Source organism: Apium graveolens, chromosome 4, assembly GCF_009905375.1.
Source record: "Apium graveolens cultivar Ventura chromosome 4, ASM990537v1, whole genome shotgun sequence".
Classification (NCBI taxonomy): Eukaryota; Viridiplantae; Streptophyta; class Magnoliopsida; order Apiales; family Apiaceae; genus Apium; species Apium graveolens.
In genome coordinates, this window is record NC_133650.1 from 163,312,472 (window position 1) to 163,337,047 (window position 24,576).

Consider the following 24,576-nt stretch of genomic DNA (forward strand, 5'->3'; position numbering starts at 1 on the left):
AGAGAATTCGATCAAGAATTTTGAAAAAAAATTGATCGAATTAGGTCAGGGTTTTTCTGAACTGGGTTTTCCTTTCCTTTGAGCCTTAGTTCTGGGCTTTCTTGGGCCCAAGGTTCTTCTAGGATTTTTTGACTGGGTTTTTTCTGAACTAAATGGGCCTTTATCCTTCAATTCAAATATTTGGGCCCTTCACTGGGCTTGACATATTTTTTAGGCCCAAAAGATTTGGGTTTATGAATTTTCAGTCATGGACCCTTACATTGGGCTTTTCATATCCATAGGCCCAATAAAAATTTGGGTTGAGCCTTAATTCTTAAGCCCAATTCCAGAATTTTCCAGAATTCCCGGGGTTCTTTCTGGATTCTTCCAGAATTTTCAAAAAAATTATTTAATTTTAAGTTTTATTTCCGGATTCTTCCAGAATGTTCATTTCTTGGGCCCAAATGGGCTTTTTTGAGGCCCAATTTGCCCTCCCAGGGGCTATATAAGGGTGGGAGGGGAGTGATTTCATTTCATTCTTCTCTTCACTCCTCCTCACATCTCCAAACTCCCTTTCTACATACTTCTCTCTTTAAAAGCTTCTTCCTCTTTTTTAGAAATTTTCCGGCCAAGTCCCTAGCCTTCTCCGGCCTCCTTCCTTCCAAGGTTTCAAGGTCTTCCAACTTCTATCAATGGCTGATAAGAATTTCGAGAGAGCGGCCAAGATAGCCTCAGCTTCGAAACGATTTAAGGATGTCAAAATCCGCTCTTCTTACATGTCTTTGATAGATATGATTAATACTAGGGGCGAATATCCTTCAACTGCACATCTTAATTCTTTCAATCATTGTAACACATGGCACAATATAGATTACGATAAATTAACGCCCGTTATAATGTTCGTCCTCCTCTTAGGCTAGTTCCAGTTTCCGGTGGCGATCGTACTTGCCACTGGAAACCCGATACTCTTTTTGTTTACACAGATGCCCTTGATGCTGGGCTTAGGTTTCCTTTTCATCCCTTCATTCCTCACCTCCTAGCTGATTTTCAAAATAACCCCTGTCAGCTTCCTCCAAACGCCTGGAGGAACATTTTATGTTTCCTGGTTTGTTGTCTTAGGGGAGGTTTTCCCTTATCTGTAGTTGTTTTTAGGAAGATTTTCCAATGTTATAATAGTTCTTCGAGTATTTGTGATTGGGTCTACATTAAACAAAGGCCCAAGTGTAAGCACATCTTTAACAGCTCCTCCATTCCCGACAATAACCAACATTGGAGGAATAGTTTTATCGGGTTAAGGTGGGAGAATGGTGACTGGGGCACCCTCTTCAGATCTTCCTTCAAGAAGGTTAGTGATGGTAGTGTCAAATCCATTCACCTGAACCCCGAGCAAACTATCATTTATAATGAGCTTATTCGAGATGATGGTGCCACCACTAGCTGGACCCTTTTGGAGGAGTTTTCTCTTATCCACGTGGGGCTATCCTCTGTTTCTTAACAGGGTATTTTTCTTCCCTTCTTGTTTTTATTTTCTTTCATGCATTTTTGACACCACTTATTTTGTTTTTTCTCTTATTTTGCAGCTGCTAAGGAAATCAATGAGGATAATGTGCCTCTCATTGAGGAGACTACAAGGATGAAGAAGGCTCGCCTTGCGGGTCTGGATACTCGAGGAAAGGCTACGGAGCCTAGCTTCCTATAGAAACACAAGGAGCCCATGGTGCAGGTTTCAGCTGAGGCAGCTAAAACCCACAGTGCCCCTATCACTGCTGCTGCTCATGTCTCTGTTGCTACGGGCGCCTTTCAGCCTCTTTGGGGATTCCGCCGAGGGGATACCGTGGTTGGATCCACGAAGCATGCCTGAGATTGGTCTTACCATGGCGTAACCCCCAAGGACTTCACCGATGTGGTAGCTACTCCGACTTGGAGAGAATAAAGTTAATGGGAGCTCAGTCCCTGGCCTCGGTATGACCATTCCTTGAAATTTTTCTTTTTTTTTACTTGTAGCATTTTCTTGCCTTATAATATCTTCGTTTATTGTTTTATTTCAGTCTAACGCCTACTTCCAAGGCGCTGTGAGGCAAGCTGAATCATGGAAGAGGGTTTCTAACAAAGCTGATAATGCCCTGAGGAAGCAACAGAAGAAGTATGCCGCTTTGGAGTGAAAGCTGAAGCGCAAGGAGGAGGAGCTTGGAGAGTCCAATACCGAGCTGGTTGTCCTTAGGGCCGAGAAGGACAAGGCGATTGACAACTACTTCGACTCGGAGGAGTTTACCCAGTCCATGAGGGTGAGGGATGATTCAGTGTTCCCCGGGTTTTTTAGGACTGGATGGGACACGACCCTTGGGACCGTGAACGAGGCATGTCCTAATATTAATCCGGTGGACTATGTCTACCCTGATGAGGAGGCTTTACTGCAGAGATTTCATACCCGAGTGGTTGTCTCGGATCGTATCCCTTAGGACTCGCTTCTTCCTCCTCCCGAGTCTTCTTCCAGGCCTGCTGCGAATGATAGCTCTTCCTCCTCCGGGATGACTGAGACTTCCAACGAGAGCGGAGGAGATGATGATATGGATGCTGAAGGCACCTCTGCTCCTTAGAGCTTTTCTAGCCCTGCATGGCTTATTTATTTTATATTGTCTTTGAGGCTTATCTTATCAGACTTTGTATTATTTATTTGAACCTGTTTTATTTATCGAACTTTATGCTTTCATCTCATGCACTTAGTTTACTTGTCTTGTTACTGGAATTCAAACATATTTTGAAAACTTTCTGAATTTCACAAATTGTTAGGATTCATCCCTTACACAAGTCTTAATAAACCTCAAAACAAAACTAAAATATGTAAATCCTAAGCAAGCAAAGCTCCAAGGTGCTTTTCAACCTACTTGTCATCTTGACAAGTGAGAATCGTGCTCAACCTCTACACACATAGTAAATCTTCAGGTTTTGTGCATGCCAAGTTCTCGAGACTTCAAAACCATCCATAGTCTCAAGCTTGTAGGTTCCTCTACCCTGAACACTCTTGACCTTGTATGGCCCTTTCCAGTTTGGGGAAAGTTTCCCTTTCTTCCCTACAGCAGAAGCTTCCACCTTCCTCAAGACTGTCACCCTGTTTGAAGAACCTTTCCTTAACCCTTAGGTTGTAATAGAACGAAGCCTTTTTCTGATATTCTATAATCTTCGCATGTGCCTCATCTCGTACTTCGTTGATTATATCCAGGGATAACCTTTGCCCTTCCTCATTTTCCTCAGCATTGAAAGCTTGAATCCTGGGAGAGGAATGTGATATTTCTACAGGACCAACCGCTTCTGCCCCATATGCTAACATGAAGGGAGTTGCTCCAGTCATGACTCTACAGGTAATCCTATAGGCCCATAGTATTGGGAGTATTACATCCACCCAGTTATTCCTTGACTTCTCAATCATCTTCTTTAGTCCATCCAGGATTATTCGATTCGCCACTTCCGCTTGCCCATTGGCTTGCAAGTGAGCCACAGAGGTGAATCGTAATTCAATTTCATTCTCCTCACAATACTTCTTGAATTTCTCATTGTTGAATTGTGTTCCATTATCAGTGACTAGGATGCGGGAAATTCCATATCGGCACATGATATTTTCCCACCGGAATTGTGCAACCTGCTTAGTTATGATTTTGGCCAAAGGCTTTGCTTCAATCCACTTAGTAAAATAATCAATGGCTACAATTAGGAACTTCCTTTGTACCGTGGCCATGGGAAAAGGCCCAAGTATATCCATTCCCCACATAGCAAAGGGAATGGGTGAGTTGACGGAGGTCAGCATCTCGGGGGGTTGTCTAATGACAGGTGCATGCTTCTGATAGCGGTCACACTTCTTCACATACTCTTTGGCACCGGCCATCAGTTCTGGCCAATAGAAGCCTAAATGGGTCATCTTATGAGCTAGTGCTCTGCCCCCAAGTGTTGCCCACAGATACCTTGATGCACTTCTTCAAGAGCTAAGCGTGCCTCATCGGGCCTGAGACATCTTAGTAAGGAACTGCATAAGATTTTTTCTACAAAATCCCATCTATCAAGGAGTATCTTAGTGCTCGAACAGCCAACTTTCGTGCTTCAGTAGCATCATTTGGCAACCAACCGGTTTGAATATAGGTCTTAATGGGATCTTTCCATGACTTCCCCAGACCTATAGGAGCTACAAGCTTAACATCAATGCTCCGTGTCTTCAGAACGCGGAAGTATACACTTCCTGAACTTTCCTCTAACTCAGATGAAGCAAACTTTGATAACGTATCTGCCTTTGCATTTTCCTCCCATAGAATTTGCTCAACATGGCATTCATCGAATTGGGTCATCACAGCCCTTACTAGGCGGGCTTACTTAGCCATCGTATCATCCCTTGCCTCAATCTCTCCCTTCACTTGGGATATGACCAACTTCGATTCTCCACAGACCTTCAAGTTCTTGACTCTCAGTGTCCCTGCTAGGCCGAGGCCAGCTATCAGAGCTTCATATTCTGCCTCATTGTTTGTGGTTGGAAAGTCTAACTTCATAGCATATTCAATTAAGAACCCATCGGGGCTTTGTAAAACCATACCTGCTCCACTTGAATTTGTTTTTAATGCTCCATAAAAATAGAGAACCCAATATTCCTTCTCCTTATCATCCTTTTCTTTGTCCCCCTTATTAACTTCCTTGTCTTGAGGTATGGTATATATCTTCCTGCCCCCCGACTTCTTGGTTGGGTATGGTACATTCCACCACGAAGTCAGCCAATGCCTGGGCTTTTATAGCCGTTCGTGGCTTATACTTGATGTCGAATTCTCCCAGCTCTATTTCCCACTTGATCAACCTCCCACGAGCCTTGGGACTATGAATGATATTTCTCAGGGGCTGATTTGTTAGCACCTCAATTTGAAGAGCCTGAAAGTAAGAACGTAACTTTCTTGAAGCCATTACCAAGGCTAAGGCAAACTTCTCAATAGTTGAATAATTCAACTCAACTCCATGCAGAATTTTGCTAACATAGTATACGGGTTTCTGGATTTTAAGTTCCTCCTTAACTAATACAGCGCTCAAGGCATTCTCTGAAACAACCAAGTACAAGTATAAAACTTCATTCAAAGCTGGCTTGGCCAACAAAGGGGCCTGAGCCATATATTTCTTTAAGTCCTCGAATGCATTCTAGCTTTCCTCACTCCATACAAAATCCTTAACCTTCTTTAAAGACTTGAAGAACGACAAACACTTGTCTCCAGACTTTAAGATGAATCGTCCCAATGCAGCAACCCTTTCAGTGATCTTTTGAACATCTTTAGTAGTTTTTGGGGGCTCCATGTCTAGGATTTCCTTTATTTTATCGGGATTGGCCTCGATTCCTTTCTTGAAGACCATCAATCCCAAAAACTTTTCAGATCCTACTCCGAAAGCACACTTTGTAGGGTTTAACATCATCATGTGGTACCTCAAGACCTCAAAAGCTTCCCTCAAATGGGTTATATGATCAGTCTTACTAGACTCTTGACTAAAATGTCATCAACATAAACTTCCATGGTCTTGCCAATAAGATCCTTAAAAATTTTATTTACCAACCTCTGATAGATGGTTCTTGCATTCTTGAGACCAAATGCCATAACAAGATAACACTAAACACCAAAGTCAGTGATGAATGATACCTTTGGGATGTCGTCCTTGTGCATCTTTATCTGATTGTATCCACTAAATCCATCCATCAAGCTCAGCATCTCATGTCCAGTAGTGGCATCTATCAAAGTATCTATCCTTGGCAACGGGAAACAGTCCTTAGGGCATGCGTCATTCAGATCAGTGAAGTCCACACACATCCTCCATTTTCCATTGGCCTTCTTCACCATTACAGGGTTTTCTAACCATTCTAGAAATTGTATCTCCTCAATGAAACCAACCTCTAGGAGCTTCTCTACTTCCTGTTTTATAGCTTCTTGCCTCTCTAGAGCAAAACTTCTTTTATTTTGCTTTACTGTCTTCCGATTTGGATCCACATTCAGCTTGTGAGTAATCAGTTCTGGATCTATGTCTGGCATATTAGCTGCTGACCATGCAAACACATCACTATTTTCTTGCAAAAATTTCACCAACTTCCCTCTAAGGGGCTCCTCTAGTGTGGCTCCAACGAAAGTCACCTTCTCAAGATCCTCGGGAGCTAAAGGAATCGAAACCAAGTCTTCTGTTGGCTTCCCTCTTTTCTCATCATTCTCTCGAATATCCAGATCTTTAATAGGCAGAACCTGCCCCCCAAGCCCATCTGCCCTCAGAGAGGCTACATAACAACTTCTAGCCATTTTTTGATCTCCTCTCTCTTCTCCAATCCCATTCTGGGTGGGAAACTTCATAATTGAATGGTAGGAAGAAGGAACTGCCTTAAAGGCATGTATCCCTGTTTTCCCCATAATAGCATTGTAAGTAGAATTAGCCTTCACCACCACGAAGTCCAACATCTGTGTTACTTGCCTTGGTTCCTATCCTATGGTTGTTGACAACTTGATTATCCCTTCCACGGGGCACTCTACTCCCGCAAATCCATATATCGGCATGTCGGTTGGGGTTAATTGGGAGTCATTATAACCCATCCTTAAAAAAGTGTCATAGAGCAAGATATCCACTGAAGCACCATTATCCACAAGGACCCACTTAACCGGGCTGTTCCCTATTATAAGTGTTATGACCAGCGGGTTTTCATGAGGAAATTTCACACCCTCTAGGTCAAAATCATCAAAAGCCATTATTACTCCTGTCCTGGCCCTCTTCGGGGCTTCTCTAACAATATGCATAATCTCCCTGGCATATGCTTTCCTGGAGTTCTTGGATAATCCAGCAGCAGTTGGTCCTCTAAAAATCGTGTTTATCAAAGGTCCTCGGGGTCGTGGTCCTCCAAAGATTGCATTTATAACTGGTCCCCTAGGCTGGGGATTCCGCCCCTGATCGTCTTGGTCCCTCATACGATCTTCAAAGTTCTTTCTCTCATTGTTATTCCTATCTCTTCCTTCCCCAATGTACTTGTTCAATCTTCCTTTCCGAATGAGGAACTCTATTTCATCTTTCAGTTGCCTACACTCATCGGTGTCATAACCAACATCTTTGTGAAATCTACAATATTTGCTCTTATCTAGCTTGGCAGGATCAGCCTTCAAGGGTTTAGGCCAACGAATATCTTGATCTTTCTCGTTTTCCATCAAGATCTGGCTTCTAGGAGCATTCAGCTTAGCATATTCAGTGAACTTTTGTCCAGGTCCTCCCTTCTTTGGGGTTGAATCAGGGTTTTGCTCAGTTCTGGGATACTTATCCTTAGCAATGTATTCCAGATCAGTTTTTTGCTTCTTGCCTCCAGTGGGCTCGTTATTTACTATTGTCTTCCTCATACTCTCCTCTACTTTGATGTACTTCCTGGCCCTATCTTGGAGCTGCAACATGCTTTTAGGGGGGTGCTTGGCCAAGGACATCTTCAAGAACTCATCCCTAGTTGCCTGTTGCATTGCTATCATGGCTACCTTGTCATCAAGGTCCGAGACTTTTAAAGCTTCCTTTGTGAATCGATTCAGGTAGTCTCTCAAGGATTCCTTTGCTCCCTGCACAATGCTCATGAAAGATGCTGAACTTTTCTCACGCACTATCCCGCTGATAAACTGCTTAATAAAAGCCTGACTTAATTCTCTGAAGGACACAATAGAGTTCGGGGGCAAACGACTATACCATCTTTGAGCCATACCCGACAGGGTTTGAGGAAAGGCCTGACACTTAATAGCGTCATTCACGGGTTGCAACAACAGTGCATTGGAGAATGTCCTGACATGATTAGCGGGATCTCTCGTGCCATCATAAGCTTTGATAGTGGGAATCTTGAACTTCCTTGAGATATGGGCATTCATTATCTCTTCAGTGAATGGTGGAGTAGGATCATCAGGATCTCAAAGGGGAAGAAGATTGCTTGGGTCAGCTCATGGGACTACAACCCTTCTTTGTGACGGACTATCCAGGTCTATGATTGGATGAGGATTTCTCCCCCTACGTGGTAATGGGGGCCTGGGAACCTGGTGCGCCTCCAAGTTGCGCTTCAGCCATTGAATCTCAGCCTCATGGACCTTGATTCTCTCCTGCACTTCTTAGGGATTCAGCCCTCGGGTGCTCCTAGGACGTTGGTTACCATCAGCCATCGGCTCTTTGCCAGCACGTCTCCTTCTTGGGGCCACTTCATCATCCGAAGATTCGGAATCTCTCTCAGTATAAGGACCAGAAAATTCCTGATTCTCCAGAATAGGAGCCAAACCTTGTATGTAGGGGGTGTTTGCCCCCGTGATTCACTCCATCCAGGATGTCCACTTCCTCCAACCTCGGGGTAAAGGGGCATCCCAAAGGGGGGTTAGTAGTCACAATAGTTGAATACTCATACCCAACGGGTCGAGAATTTACAGGTGTATGTAGCTGCTGAAGTTGGTAATTCGTCCCTTGAGTAGCCGAGGGAATCATCCCTTGTGGTTGAGGTTTAGTTTCCCCTACTTGGGCTTCTCCTTGGGTGGAGGCATAGGTCGAATGCGGAGGTACCTCCACGGTTGACGAAATGGTTTGGGTTGTCCCCACGGGTGTTCCTCCTTCAAGGGCGCTGCTTGTTCTCCGTGTTCTCGCCATGGTTGTTATTTTGTTTTCCCCACAGTCGGTGCCAAATGTTATGGATCAAAAACTAAGGTATACTAATTATTTTGTTTATTACTAGGGAATGTGAGCTTCGAGGCTCGATTTGACTACTCTTGTGTTTCGTGAATCAATCTTCCTTACAAGATGCCTACGTACCTTGCTGTATGCCAAGGATCAAGTCAAAAAACGTAGTTCTGATTTTTGGGGTGAGGCCCCTTATATAGATGTTGGGAGTCCTTGAATTGAACTTGGGTTAGAAGACTTGGTGGGCAAGTCTCAGAGTCAGAATAGGCTTTGGTGTTCTAAGAAGTAGGAAGCTGATTCCTTATCCCACCAGGTTTCTTGGAGGCCAATCTACAAGGATTTATGTCCCTATTAGGACTCATATTGACAGTTGTTTTCTCCCTTATTTAATTAATTATGAAATTAATTAATATTCAGGATTGTGGGCCTTCTTTGTTCCATCAGGCCTGATCTGGTCCATCAGGCCTGATCAATGTGTTAACTTTTTTGGTCTGAATGTCACACATCTTCTTATTGGGCCTTGTAGCCCAAATTATGTGTAATTAATGCAATATTAATTATGTAATCAGGATTTATTTATTCCCTATCAAAAAGGATTGGGCAGCTGATAAGAAGATGAAAATGAAGAAATAAGCCATGTCAACCTAGCCCTAATGGCCAAATCATATGAAGTAGAAGTCAGTTCCTCAAGCAATGAGGTAATCACTATAAACCTAGCACACCTTTCTAAAGATGAGTGTAATGATGCTATAAATAACATGTCTATAGAATTATATCACTTGCGTGTTACACTAAATCACTCACTAAAGAAAATAATAAAATTAAAGATAATAATCTATTTTTAAGTGAGAGATGTGGCGCCCCAAAATCCGGGGTCAGGAATCTCGGAGGCCTTGCCATCTAAACTACTACAAACCACATACCTCACACTACAATATATAAATACTCACACATTAGGACCCCACACTTATCACACACACACACACTTACAGTTTATTGTCTTGGAAACGAACCATTCATAGCTAAGTAATTCAACCATAAAGTGATAATTATTACAACCTAATTGTAATTAAGTCTTACCGGGGAGTAACCTTTAAGTAAGGCTAGTCCATCGGTCAAATATGCGTTTCTTGTTTATTACCTTACATAAGTCATACTTATAAATAAGCCGAACTAAAAACAACTGAAAACCAATCCAGCTTATTCGGACTACCTGTGGTACATCACCAAACAATCTACGGAACAACTGGCCATTTCCTACCCGTTTCCTGGCTGTGGTTCTCATGGTAGGCATCTTGATTCATTGTTGTGTTGTGTCAATTTAAGAAAACAAGTGTGAGCTATAATTCCCAGCATAATAATGTACAGTATGAAAATGACTGTATGATAACTTAAGTAAAACATCATATATGATAATTATGTTTTATTCGAATTTAGTTTTTCCTTGGTGACACACACCTTCTTATAAGAACAATTCTTTAGTGGATTTTATTATCCTGCGAATACCTTAATAGTAAACCCAACACCTAGGCTTGGATTACGATATTGCATCATAATTCCAATTGGAAGAATAGGACATTCGTTGGAGCCACCACATACGATGACCAGTCCTACTACGATAAAAGTAACATTTTCTACATGTAGATGGATGATTCCCTTTTATTATCGGTTATCACCCTGGCCGCATTGGGCCTTTTCTGTGTCCGTCCCTCTCAGGTACACACTTCGCGTATATCCCTCTCAAGACATGGTTTTGCGCTCATCCCTCTCAGGTACGCATACTCCACATGTTCATCAGTATATAAAATACTTTCTCATGTGGTAGTAAATTGGTAGTCTCCCTAGTCCACGAAGTACTGGAGTCTACCCCTCCTTGTCCTTGTAAGAATCCCATCATATATCCGGAACTTTTATTGTTCCCCAAGCATATTGCTTTTTGATAGGTACACTTAGATATGTACGTATATATATGTACTTCCGAGAATTTTCGGAGGAAGTACTAAGGATGTGAGTTGACCGTTGTCAACATATTTGTTATATAAGGGGGAGTTCTTTTGAAACTATATTCAAAATATTTAAATAAGTCGAGATAATATTCTCCGACGTTCTAAAATTATTCGAATGATTTTTCCGAAAATCAGAAAGTATTTTAAATCAGGATCTATGATTTTTAAATCATAAATAAACCCTTTAATGAATAATAAATAATTAAATGATAATCGATAAATAATTAACCTTGAATGAGTTTACTCTTTAAAATAATATTTAAAATACTATTCCTCAACTAGTTTATGTCTACGCAATCAATAATCTTTAATGTTTAATCGGGTTTGAAATAAATAATCGTTGGAGTATACTTCTCCCATAATAAAGGAATAGGTATATAATATTTATTGTTCGAATAATAAAATATAGTTGAGGTAATATGATCGTTGGGAAATTGTTTTAATAAAAGTTTGAGGTATTTTTATGTTTCGTAAGTGGACGTTGAGTCCCTTTAAAACATACTATTATGGACTTGTAATTGTCCTAAAATCACCGGAATGATTCCCGGATTTTCATCATAAAATCCCGACCGACTCTGGGTCTTATAATTATACATCACGCTTAAAGCGGACATAAATATTTTACTATACTTATCGTACAACATCGCTATATTATGCAAAAATTTAATAACTATGTATCATGGCAAACATGGTATTTATGCAATGATAATAAAACAATTCTTTCACAGCACAACAGTAAGTGGAGTTGGGTTCGTAAACTTGCCTGGGTATCTCGAGGTGGAGGATGCTCTAGGTTCCGCTCGGAAATCTATAATCATAACATAATTCACTTCGTTAGGTCTCGTTCTAATTTACGGCTACCCGCACTCATGCGCTAATTATTATGCACCCTCTCAACTTTTTTTATCCTTATTATTCCTTTCAGTCCTTATTCACATCATGGTCGCTTCATTTTTCAAAGAATTTTAAGTTCATTTTCATTTTCGCCGTCGGCTCCGCTTATGGATTCTATGGTTTCTAACCGCGCAGTCTCGGCTCCGATATTTTTATAAAACTGAAAGTTAATTATTTTCACTTGATATTTTTATGGAAGTTAGGAAACTAAATATTCTACTCTCTGTAAAAAGTTTATGATTTATGAACACTTTTAAGTCGATCCTTTATATTTTCAAAGTTCGTAATTCGTAGCAGTTTTTGTCGCGTAAATCACTTTTAGTAAAACGGTCATAACTTTTGATCCGTAAATCTGAATCAAGCGATTCAAGCGCCTAAATGATCCTTGTAAAATTTTCTATCATAATCAAGGGTTATTTTTCAAGAAAATATAGTTTACATCTTCGGGAGTTTCTGCAGAATCTTAAAGTTACATTTTGTTCGTTTTAACGAGATTACGTTTATGATCGGAGTTTCGTTTACGTCTTAAATCTTTATACTACCACCAACAATCACCATATCATCATCAAAACACTAACTCCTCTCAAGAACATCATGTTCTTGAGGCAACAACATTCAACCTTAAATCTACTTAACTAAACATCAAGATCTTAACAATATCACCACTAAAACTAGGCTTATAACTACATACTAAAAGGATCTTGAATTTGAATCTTAAATAAAGTTGGGTCAAAGATTTTTACCTTTATTGAAAGCTTGAGATGTTTTCTTGAGGATGGTGGAGTATTGGGAGTGCTTGGTATGGTTTTTGGAACCTAAAACCACCATTGAAATCAAGAAACCAAAAAAAGGTTACTATTCATACTATTCACTAGCAACTTTCTTGATTTTATTTCACCCATCAAACCTTGATAAAAAGAGATCAAAGAATGATCTTACCTTAGTTTGGTTGTTAGGAAGCTTGAGGATTAATGGGAGGATTTATCCATGGCTAGAACTTGGAGATTTAATTTTGAATTCCTTGGTGAAGAAGAAGAAACTTAATGGAAGAAATGGGGAGAGAAGAAGTATTTTTATGTTTGCTTCCTTGGTTACTTCTAGGAAATTATGTTGGTAATATCTTATATTGATTTGATATTCTCTAATTTAGAATCCTAGGTTTATTCTTGTTGCCAAATCCATGGACAAATCTAAGTAGCTTCCTAGTTTACAAGCTAAGCTACTTGTTTTAGCTTCCTTAGCTTACTATTTCAATAGCCTTGGTTGATCATCCTATATCTAGATCACTATTTGATAAAGTAACCATGGTTACTTTCTTACCATGGTTAGTTAGTGCGTTACATTTATTTAATCATTTATGCGTTCGCTCAGTCGCTTAAACGTTTTCGTAATACTTCCTCGTTAATAGTTCGCGATGTAATTCCTTTCGCATTTATCCCTTATGTTTTGAATTAGCATACTTGGATATAAATCCGTAGGGTTTTAATCTTGTAATTATATTGGGATTCTCGTAATCCTCGATGAGTCGTAAATATGGTCGTTTTTCAAAGTTCGTTTTCTTCGAAAACTAATAGCATTTACATACACTCATTTGGTATGTATAATCATATTATCAACTCCGAATCTCATTTTCTCACGCACTGCATAGTGTGGGCTCAAAAGTTTTTCCCATCCGTCAGGTTACTATTCATTAAACATTTTACAAGGTCTAAAAAATTCGAGTTATTACAAGAGAAATGTTGTGTTAGAAACTCAATTCATTGAGTTTGAGAAACTGAAAATAGAGTGCAAGATTGCAAAAGATGAACTGACTGAATCTTTGAAGAAAGAGGAAATTTTAAGAAAGCAGCTTGAACGTGAGCAAGAGGTGATCAAAGCTTGGAAATCATCAAGGAATGTAAGTTCCCAAATTGCCAAAGTTCAAGGAATTGAGTCTTTCTCTGAAGAAGCCTCGAAAAAGGAAAAGAAGAAACTGGACCATGTATTGATTGATGGCTTATCAACGGATGTGGAGTCGACGGATGATGAAGCTTATCCGTTGAAAGCTGAAAATGAATATCCGTTGAAAGATAAGGATTCACATTCGTCGATAGAAAATAATTCAATTAGCAAAGCCAATCTAGCTAAGCTGAATGAGAAATATAGATCATTTTCTAAGAACTTTGTTACAGGAGAATCAAGTCTAGTCAAGAAAACAAAGAGAGTAAATATGGGGCATCTGTCAATGAAGTAGTTGAGTGACAGATAGGAGAAAATTAAGGTCAACGCAGATTTTTAAAGGAAAAACAACAGGAGAGGAGAATTAGGAATTAACAAACATAACAACTACACACCTGATAAATATGCACCTAAAAAACTTGTGTGAAGTGTGGTAGTGTTACTCACTTATCTACTAATTGCAAATCTGTTATACCTGCACCCATTTCTGTACCTCCCTCTTTTCCCAACATGCCCACATTACTAATGAATGTCATGCCTATTATGCCTGCACAGAATTTAAATGCACAATTTTCTAATATGCCCTTTACACAAAATCCTTATTATACTACATTCAATATGCCACAAATGTCATTTAGCATGCCTTACTGGAATTACATATTTGCACAATCTATGCCATATTATGTTAATCAAAATGTGCATGATAATTCTATAATTGATCATGGGATTCAAAGTCAATCCCCTAGGACTAAGGTTGATCCTCAATCACCTAAGTCTGATGGTGGAAAGCCTAAGAAACCTAAGAAAAAGGCTAACAAGGTAGGACCCAAGAAAACGTGGGTACCAAAATCAACTGGATTTGATTTTGACGTGTGCAAGGAAACAGAAAGAGTCTATGGTATCTAGACAGTGGATGCTCAAGGCACATTGTTAGGTCCTGAATTATCGTATAAGGGGGGGTTGAATACGATAATCACTAACTTAAAATTATTTCGAATCTTTAGCCGATATAGATTTAGTGCTCGGTTAGTGGTTTCGTATTCATGAGGTGAATAGTGTTTGGAGCAATAAAATGAGGAACACGAGATATTCGAGAAAGTATATATTCATATATAAATCTGCGAGGGGTGTTGCTATACTCTGGTAAATAAATTAACTGACTACAATTTAAGAACAACAAAGTTCCTAGCTTCTACAAAGATTTACAAATTAAATCCTATACAATGATCTAGCTTTTATTTGTCTAAGGATTTAATTACCGGGTAACGATTATAATGCCCCTATGAATATACAAGAATTAAATTGGGCATTATAACGTTACTTCGGTGAGAAGTTAAACGGATATATAAAAAGCTTGAGCTTCTCTGAAAATCTTTGCTTCTATTTTTCACCTCTCTTGGGAGACAAGATGAACAGAAAATTAATCCAATAGCTTTTAATCTGATATGCTGCTGAGTGTTGTCTTTTTATTCAATTCAAATATGTGGCTCAATTTTAACCACACAAATAAACTGAACGTACAATAAAATATGTGGCTGAGAATTGAGGAGTGCTCTGTGGCGACCAGCTTCTGTGCGCTGTGGTGACCAAGGAGATACAGAGAATTTATTTTCCTTGGTTTTTATTTTACTCAAACTCCCTATGGCGACTACAGCAGTAATATTGCCTTAGCCAAAATTGGCTAACTTCCCTGTGGCGACCTTGTTATAGCAATACTACTACAAGTACATAATTGTACTTGAACAAAACAAAACCAAAACGTTTGTTCAACTTTTTTCCTTTTGTTAATTTCTTTTTCTTTTTTTTTCTTTTTCCTTTTTCCTTTTTGTTTTCTTTTCTTTTCTTTTTGTACTTTCTTTTTCTTTTCTTTTTATTTAAGTTTAAATTGTAACTAAATTAATTTATAAAATAAACTTAAATATAACTTATATAAATAAACTAATTTAGATTTATAAAATAAACTTATTTAAAGTTTATAAAATAAATCATTTTAAGTTTATTAAATAAATTATATTACACTCCATTAAATAAATTTATTTAATTTAACAATTAAACTTTGAGCTTCGCCAATCCCTCGAGCCGCTTAGCTGTATACCCCGCATACCACTTCTCGTACTTTAACAGGTAAACGTTCAATCCAAGTACGTTCCTCAACTTAACAATCCTTCTATAAATAATACCCAGATTCCTTTCACGAGCTGTTGATGCCTAGTGCAACTGGTCTGGTTCACAGACGGCTAACCTCGATTCAGGTATTCGTATTATGGCCTTAATTAAATTATTAAGCTTGCAACAACTTTATCACTTCAGACACATACTGTCAATAAACAACTGTACCTTCACTGGAATCCTTTATGGTACGTTAGACAATGTCTTCATTGCTACTACAATCTTGAATACTTCATTCACTGTTCTTCACCGACGCTTGAACATATAAATGAACTCCTGTCAGTGAGTATAACTTCAAGACTGCAACTGTCTTCTTTAACCTATGTCTATACCCTGTCTTCAATTCTTCAGATTCCTATGCTTCATACACTGTATATCTTCAATCAATGCTAATACACTGAAATCTTCTGGTAGCACTTATACACTGAATCTTCAACATTTATGAAACCTTGAAAGTCTTTAACCTTTATTCTTCACTGAGGCATGATCATATTAATGAACTTCTTTCAATGACCTGTAAACAGACTTCAAGCTTTCTTCTAATCTTGATTTTTTGTATTTGTCTTGTCTTCATTTCTTCTGATTTCTTGTGTAGTCGTAGTATTATTAACCTGTCATGTTCTATTGTTGTTCTCGTGTTAAGTTATTACGTGACTGTTCATACAGCTACGCGGTCTCACCAACACACATTAATGGACACTCTACCCTACTCACTAAGTTCAAGGAGAGAGCTGGCCCAAGTATTACTTTTGGAGATGACAACAAAAGGTATACTGTGGGATATGGCTTGATTACAAAAGATAATTTCATCATTGAGTAAGTTGCTCTAGTGGATGAAACATAATCTTTTGAGTGTCAACCAACTACGTTACAAAGGCAACTCTGTTACTTTCAATACTGAAGCATGTGTTGTTACCTGCAAGGAAAAAAACAAAGCAGTTCTCACTGGAGTGAGAAAAGGAAATGTGTACCTAGCTGACTTCAACTCATCTATTGCAGTTTCTATTACTTGTCTTTTCAGCAAAGCAAGTCAAGATGAAAGTTGGTTGTGGCAATATAAGTTGTCTCATCTGAACTTCAATACTATGAATGGATAGTCAGGAAAGACCTAGTTAGAGGCATTCCTCGAGTTGAGTTCTCAAAGGATGGATTGTGTTATGCTTGTCAAAAAGGGAAACAAATTAAAACATCATTCAAGAGGAAGCTTGAATCAACAATTGAAGAACCACTATAACTTTTGCACATGGATTTGTTTGGACCAATCAATGTGTTATCAATTTCAAAAAAGAGATATTGCCAAGTGAGTGTGGATGACTTCTCAAAGTTCTCTTGGACACACTTTCTTAAATCTAAAGATGAAGCTAGTGAAATCATTATTAATCATATACGACAAGTCAACAATCATCCTGATCTCAAGGTTAGAAGAATTAGGAGTGATAATGGAAGTGAACTCAAGAATTATGCAATAAGATCATTTTGTGAAGAAAATGGGATCATGCATGAGTTTTCAACAGCACGGACTCCACAACAAAATGGAGTACTGGAAAGAAAGAACATATCCCTAATTGAAGCTGCGAGAACCATGTTAGAGGAATCAAAGTTACCAACTTATTTTTGGGCTGAAGCTGTCAATACTGCATGCTACACTCAGATCATTTCTTTGGTCAATCAAGCAAAATGCACGACTCCTTATCAATTGTTCATGAATAGGAAGCCAACACTGAACTTTCTTCATATCTTTGGCTGCAAATTCTATATTCTAAGAAATCAAACTGAGCAATATGGAAAGTTTGATGCCAAGGCAGATAAAGGTATCTTTGTTGGATATACGGTTGGAAAAACATGTAAAGTCCACAATCTAAGAACCAATATTGTTATGGAATCTGTATATATTGTGTTTGATGATGAGAATATTGAAGGACTACATGATGAAGGTTTCCATGAAAGCCTCAAATTTGACAATGTTGAGATGAACTGTGATGACAGTGATGATGAAAGTGATCAAGAACTAATTTCTAAGAAATATGTAGAAAGATCAAAAAATGAAGCACAAAATACTACATCCGTCGAAAGATATGGTGCATCATTTGTTGACTAGGAAAACTGTATCATCCGTCAAAAGACAAAATTTAGCATTCGTTGAACCCTAAATAAAAGTTGAAAGTCATTCTAGATCACAAATTGGAAGAACCCCAATCTCAAATCAAATATCCATAAGATCAGGGGGAGTTTCTTCAAATCAGAACTCAGTCACACATCAAGATAACTATGTGGTCTCTTCATCTAGAGCTAATCTACCATAATAAAGGAAATGGAATAGAGATCACCCATTTGAATTGATCATTTTTGATGCATCTTCAAGAGTGCAAATAAGGAAAGCAACTCGAGATGAATGTCTATTCAACAACTTTTTTATCTCGAGAAGAGCCAAAAAAGGTAGAAGAAGCTTTATTGGATCCTGATTGGGTTTTAGCTATGCACGTAGAGCTAAACCAATTAAAAAGGAATAAAGTATGAAAGCTGGTACCCAAACCTAAATGCAAGAATCCTATTGACACAAAATGGGTATTCAGAAATAATATGGATGAGAATGGCATAATCATAAGGAATAAAGCTAAATTGGTTACTAAGGGCTACTGTCAACAAGAATGAATAGATTTTGATGAGACTTTTTCACATGATGCAAGACTTGAAGCCATCATAATTTTTCTAGCCTATGCAGCCCATGCCAATTTCAAAGTCTATCAAATGGATGTCAAAAATGCATTTCTGATTGGAGATTTGGAGGAGGAAGTCTATGTCAATCAGCCACCAGGTTTTGAAGACCCCAACTTTCCAGATTATGTCTACTATCTTTTGAAAGCACTTTATGGATTGAAGCAAGCACCTAGAACCTAATATGATACTTTGTCAAAGTTCCATTTAGAAAATCATTTCATAAGAGGTACTTTTGACAAAACTCTTTGCTTTAGAAATGTTAATGGACTTAGTATACTTGTTCAGATTTATGTAGATGATATTATATTTGGATCTACAGATGAGAAACTTTGTAAAATGGTTTCCAAGTTAATGCAAAGTAAATATGAAATGAGCATGATGGGAGAACTAACTTACTTTCTTGACTTACAAGTTAAGCAAGTTAGTGATGGAATATTCATTAGTCAAACCAAATATATTCATGATCTTTTAAAGAAGTTTGACTTAATGGATTGCACGTCTACAAAAACTCTCATGGCCACTACCACTAAACTTGAATTGAACATTACGCTTTTATATTTGACAGCCAGTAGGCCAGATACAATGTTTGTTACTTGTCTTTGTGCTAGATTTCAAGATGATCCTAGAGAATCTTATTTAGTAAATATTAAGAGAATTTTCAGAAATCTCAAGGGTACACCAAAACTTGGCATTTGGTACCCTAGAGATTCTGGCTTTGATATAATAGGTTATTCAGATGCAAATTATGCAGGGTGCAAAATAGACAAGAAAAGCACAACTAGCACATGTCAGTTTCTAGGAAACAAGCTTGTGTCCTGGTTTAGTAAGAAACAGAACTGAGTTTCTACTTCCACAGCTGAGGTTGAATATATTGCTGCTGGCAGCTGTTGTCCACAAATCTTATAGATGAAGAATCTACTATTAGATTATGGTCTACATGTGGATAAAATTCCAATTTTCCGTGACAACACAAGTGCCATTGTCATCACTGAAAATCATGTGCAGCATTTAAGGACAAATCACATAGACATCAAGTACCACTTCATTAGAGAACATGTTATGAATGGTACAGTAGAACTACATTTTATTCCAAGTGAGCAGCAACTTGGAGACATCTTTACCAAGCCACTTGATGAATCAACTTTTAATAGGTTGGTAAGTGAGTTAGGTATGCTTAATTATTCTTAATTCTTTTTTATGACTTTATCAGGATTTGCAAGTTGACAAATCCTGGCACCAAAATCAGGATTAGCAAAATGTCAGATCATGACACCAAAATCAGGATTTACTAAGGGCAAATAATGTTGGTATTCAACGGATAAAAATTATCCGTTCAGAGTCAAAAATGTTTCTAGGTGCTTTATCCCTCGACGGATAAAGATACATCGTGTATCCGTTGAATTATTTCAATCATAGCCGTTAACTCTAAACCCCATTTCTATTTACATGCTTACTTGAAGAAATACAAAGATAATGGATTGAGAAATGAAGAAACATGTGATGAAGACTTAGACATTTTGTTTTATATGTTTGTCTTTTTCATATGCAACTTGGTGATATATAAACCAAGAGTAGCAAGTAGATAAATTATCAACTGAACCGAGAAATAGAAAAAGCTATATCTGTTAGGAATTTCTCTGTTCTTTGTAATTTTACTTGTACACAGCTGTGCGCATTCTTGCATCACAGAGTTCTAAATTTAGGAGTTAAATATACTAGGTCCATTGGATTTTTGCTTGAATGTTTTGATGAGTGTTTCTTAGGCTTCAAAATCACAATGGCCTGTTGATGTCTTCTATATTAGGTTTGACCTCTTTCCATATTTCCCAACTTCATTTCATCTATTGGAATTGGCCTTAATTGAGTGGAGTGCTTCACAGATTTATCTTGTTTGGCAGTTGGACCAAATTCCTTCTCAATTCTTTCATCAAGTTTCTTCATTTGCTATTTCAGCTTGAGTTCAGCTACTGCTGTGACGGCCTCAACCCCGGGGTCAGGGGCTGAAGTCACCAAAAATATAATAAACTACTAAATAAACTTTATTATAACACACGACCCCAAACCAGGAGTTGATGCAGGTTCAAGTATTATTTAGATTACAAAACAACACTTACTTATTCAAGATCCGACATCCTAACTTATTACAATAACTCATCAAACCTCAGGGTCTGATAAAAACTACCTCAGAGGAGCCGGGACCGGAGGGGGCTGACACTCTACGCTGACCTGGTCTTCTAGACATCTATAATAAATAAGTACAAAACAAGATACAAAAGTGAGCAATCAATTGCTCAATAGTACCTCTATACGAATAACCAGTAAAACAGGATATATAAAAACAGGATAGGAACATATATTAAAACTAATTTACAAAAAATCCGTAAAACAGGTATAAACTAGATATCAAAACTAGCATGCTCTATAAAAATAATATCATATGTAGTGTGCTGTATCAAAATACCAGAGTCAAATTTTAGCACGCTATTTCCTTTCCAAAACCACTGTCCATTACTAGACCCATAAATCATCTGTCCCGTTACGAGGACCATAAACCATTTATTCCGTTACGGGAACCATTAAACCAAAGTCAGATATAAAAGTAGATGAATTCTAGGGACAGCTGATCAGTCTATCCCACCACAAATTGTTCCGGAACTCAGAGACTAGCTAGGTCTCTGTTATGCTGGACTAAGCAGCCTACCAGTGCGCGCATCTGACTTAACCTCTTACGCAACCATGCTGGGCCGTTACCTAATAACAGGCCTCTTACACCACTGACCATCCAATATCTGATTCATTTTTATCCATTTTTCAAAATTAATTACACCTACCTCTTTTTCAGACGATTACAGCACACATTCTAAAAATCCCTTTTTAATTTTAATCACAATCTAGAGATCGGCATTTTCAGAAGTTACTTTTTTCCCCAAAACATCCGTTAATAAAACATAATTAAATACGGGAAATACGTAACTTAAAACGTTCGTAATTAAATATATATATATAATCTGTTAATATATTTATATGTTTATGCTGCTGTGTTTTTAAAAGAAGAGCACTGTTAGTCTATATTGATTGGTGAGGCACGGCCTCCAATGGAGAAATCCGCAGTAGTACAAAGGCGGCGACGATAGTCTGAAACGGGCAGAGGAGCGCACGTCTGGCATGCGCGCATGGGGCACACGTGCTCGTGTGTCACGCGCGGCGCGTGTCAAACACGCGCGGGTCAACGGTCAGCCCTGTGCTAATGTCATCATGACATCATCAGATGACGTCGGCTTAGGTTTTAGGGCACGTGAAGCGCGTGTGCGCGTGGACGAAAGTCAGACACACGCCTGACAGCGCGTGTGCGCGTGATGGCGCGTGGGTTTGCTTCTTCGGGCGCGTGTGGGCGCGTGCTTGGTCAGAATGAGGCGTGCTTGGTGACGCTGGATTCGTCTTTTCGAGACACATCTAATAGTATATTATATGATATTTTCTGAAATTGTTTCGAACTGTTTATAGCTAACAATAGTGTTTTAAAGCTTTTTTTGACTGTTTTAATTGCTTTTAAATGCCTCATGTGATACATAGATATGTATAATGCTTAGACCAATATGCTACATGATGTAACATTCCTACCTTTACATTTATTCATGCTTATATATGTGATATATGCTTCGTTTATCATGCAATGATAGATTTAGGTGAACTTAATTAACATAAGGCGTTTGTTAGACAATCTAGTATAGTGAAATTGTTTCATGACCTTAATATAAATATTATGAATACGATCATGAGATTCTTGTGCTTATGAAACACGTAATTGAATATGAATTTTCAATATTGAGAGAAAGGATGATTCTGTCAACAACAGATTTCTATCTGTAAGAAAGGGTTATTAAGTGATGCCTCTTGACAATGCTCCACCCGATCTGGGAATCATCTGATTATCGGTAATTAATTTGAAATATTTAATTTTAAAAGGAAGAATCTCTTTATAATATGATTATGATTGTAACGTAATATAATCCCTCTAAAATTAAATAGAATCAAGTAGTAATTGGCCAATGACACAACGGGCTTGTGTCGGTCATAGCCTTCCAACATGATAGGAAGTGGTTCTTATTTTTAAATCATTGTCATATCGTGCTACAGCCGAGGGCTTTGATTTTGAAATAAGAAATACTTGTCTATTATATAGAGATGTGTACATTGAATTAGAATCTAAAGGTCGTTACATGCTACAGCCGTGGGCCGTTGGAGACTGATTCAATTATACGAAATGTTGGGTTAGACTTAACTTAGAATATTGAGTTTGTCATGCTACAGCCGTGACTCAATTATTCAAGAGGCTAAAGTTATATTAGGAAATAACATAAGATGTAATTGACAAGAGCTGTCTGCCTATTGAACATCAAATGACGTTTCGTTCTACAGCCGAGGTTGTGTGATGGAATGTACGATCTCTATTTCCACTAGCATTATGAATGCTTAATTTTCACTTAGGGGTTGTATAAATTAGATAAACTAGTGGGAGCCACTTATGAATAAAGACCCGATTCATATAGTGTTTTGAAATGAAATTGAATATTTGCTAAGTGTTGTTATGTGTTTATCATTTACAGATTTACTATATTCGTTATGTCTTCTGCACTATCACTCCGGAGCATACTAGATGCTCACAAGTTGATTGGTCCTAATTTAGCTGTTTGCTTTCACTATAACAAGTTGGGGCACTGGAAGAGGAACTGCAAGGTTTACCTTGCAGAATTGAAGAAGAAGAAGGGTAGTGAGACTACCGCTTCTGATTTAGGCATATTCATGATCGAAGTTAATATGTCACTAGGTCAAATTTCTACTTGGGTATTAGATACCGCCTATGGTTCTCATATTTGCAATTCGTTGCAAGGACTAAAGGGAAGTAGGACTCTTGAAAAAGATGAGGTGATTCTATGTATGGGCAATGGAGCAAGGGTTGCGGCCATATCTGTAGGATCATTTAGTTTACATATGCCTACGGGAAAGACTATTATTTTGAATAATTGTTATTACGTTCCCTCTATTGTGAGGAATATTGTTTCTATTCATATGTTGGATTTGGATGGTTTTTCATTTATTATTAAGAATAATGAATGTTCTATTCTTAGAGATAATGTTCTTTATGGACGTGGAATTTTAAATAATGGTCTGTATGTATGTGACATAGAGCATGATTTACTTCAGATTGAACAAACTAACAAAATAAAATGAGATGATGAAAATCTGACCCTATTTATGGCACTGTAGGCTAGGTCATATTAGTGAAAATAGACTGCGGACATTGCATAAGGAAGGGTTACTTGACCCCTTTTATTTTGAATCATATCCTACATGCGAGTCTTGTCTATTGGGTAAAATGACCAAATCTCCATTTAGTGGACATGGAGAGACGGCTGCAGATTTGCTAGGATTGGTACACACAGATGTATGTGGACCAATGTCTACGAAAGCCATGGGTGGATTTTCATACTTCATTACTTTCATAGATGATAAATCTAGATTCGGATATGTGCATTTGATGAAACACAAGTCTGAAGCCTTTGAAAAATTCAAAGAATATAAACATGAAATGGAGAAATAAACCAAACGCAGTATTATAACTCTTCGATCAGATCGAGGTGGTGAATACTTGAATGGAGAGTTTCTAGATTATCTCAAAGAAAATGGTATAGTCTCCCAATGGACTCCTCCATATACTCCACAGTTGAATGAGTTATCTGAAAGGAGAAATCGAACTTTGTTAGACACGGTTCGGTCTATGATGAGCTATACGAATCTTCCAGTATTCCTATGGGGTTATGCATTGGAAACCTCAGCATATTTACTGAATAAGGTGCCTTCCAAATCTGTTCCTCAAACTCCATATAAGATATGGAAAGAAACTAAACCGAGTCTTAAACATGTTAAGATTTGGGGATGTCCAGCTTATGTCAAGAAAGTTGACCCAGATAAGCTGGAATCTCGATCCGTAAAATGTAATTTTGTGGGATATCATAAAGAGACTTTGGGGTATTACTTTTACACCGATCATCGGGTGTTTATCTCCAGACATGCTACCTTCTTGAAAAAGCAGTTTATCCTTGAAGGAAACAGTGGGAGCAAAATTGAACTTGATGAAGTTCAAGAAGCACAAACTACTACGGATCAAGTGGAAACACATGTTCAGACTAAACAACCTTCT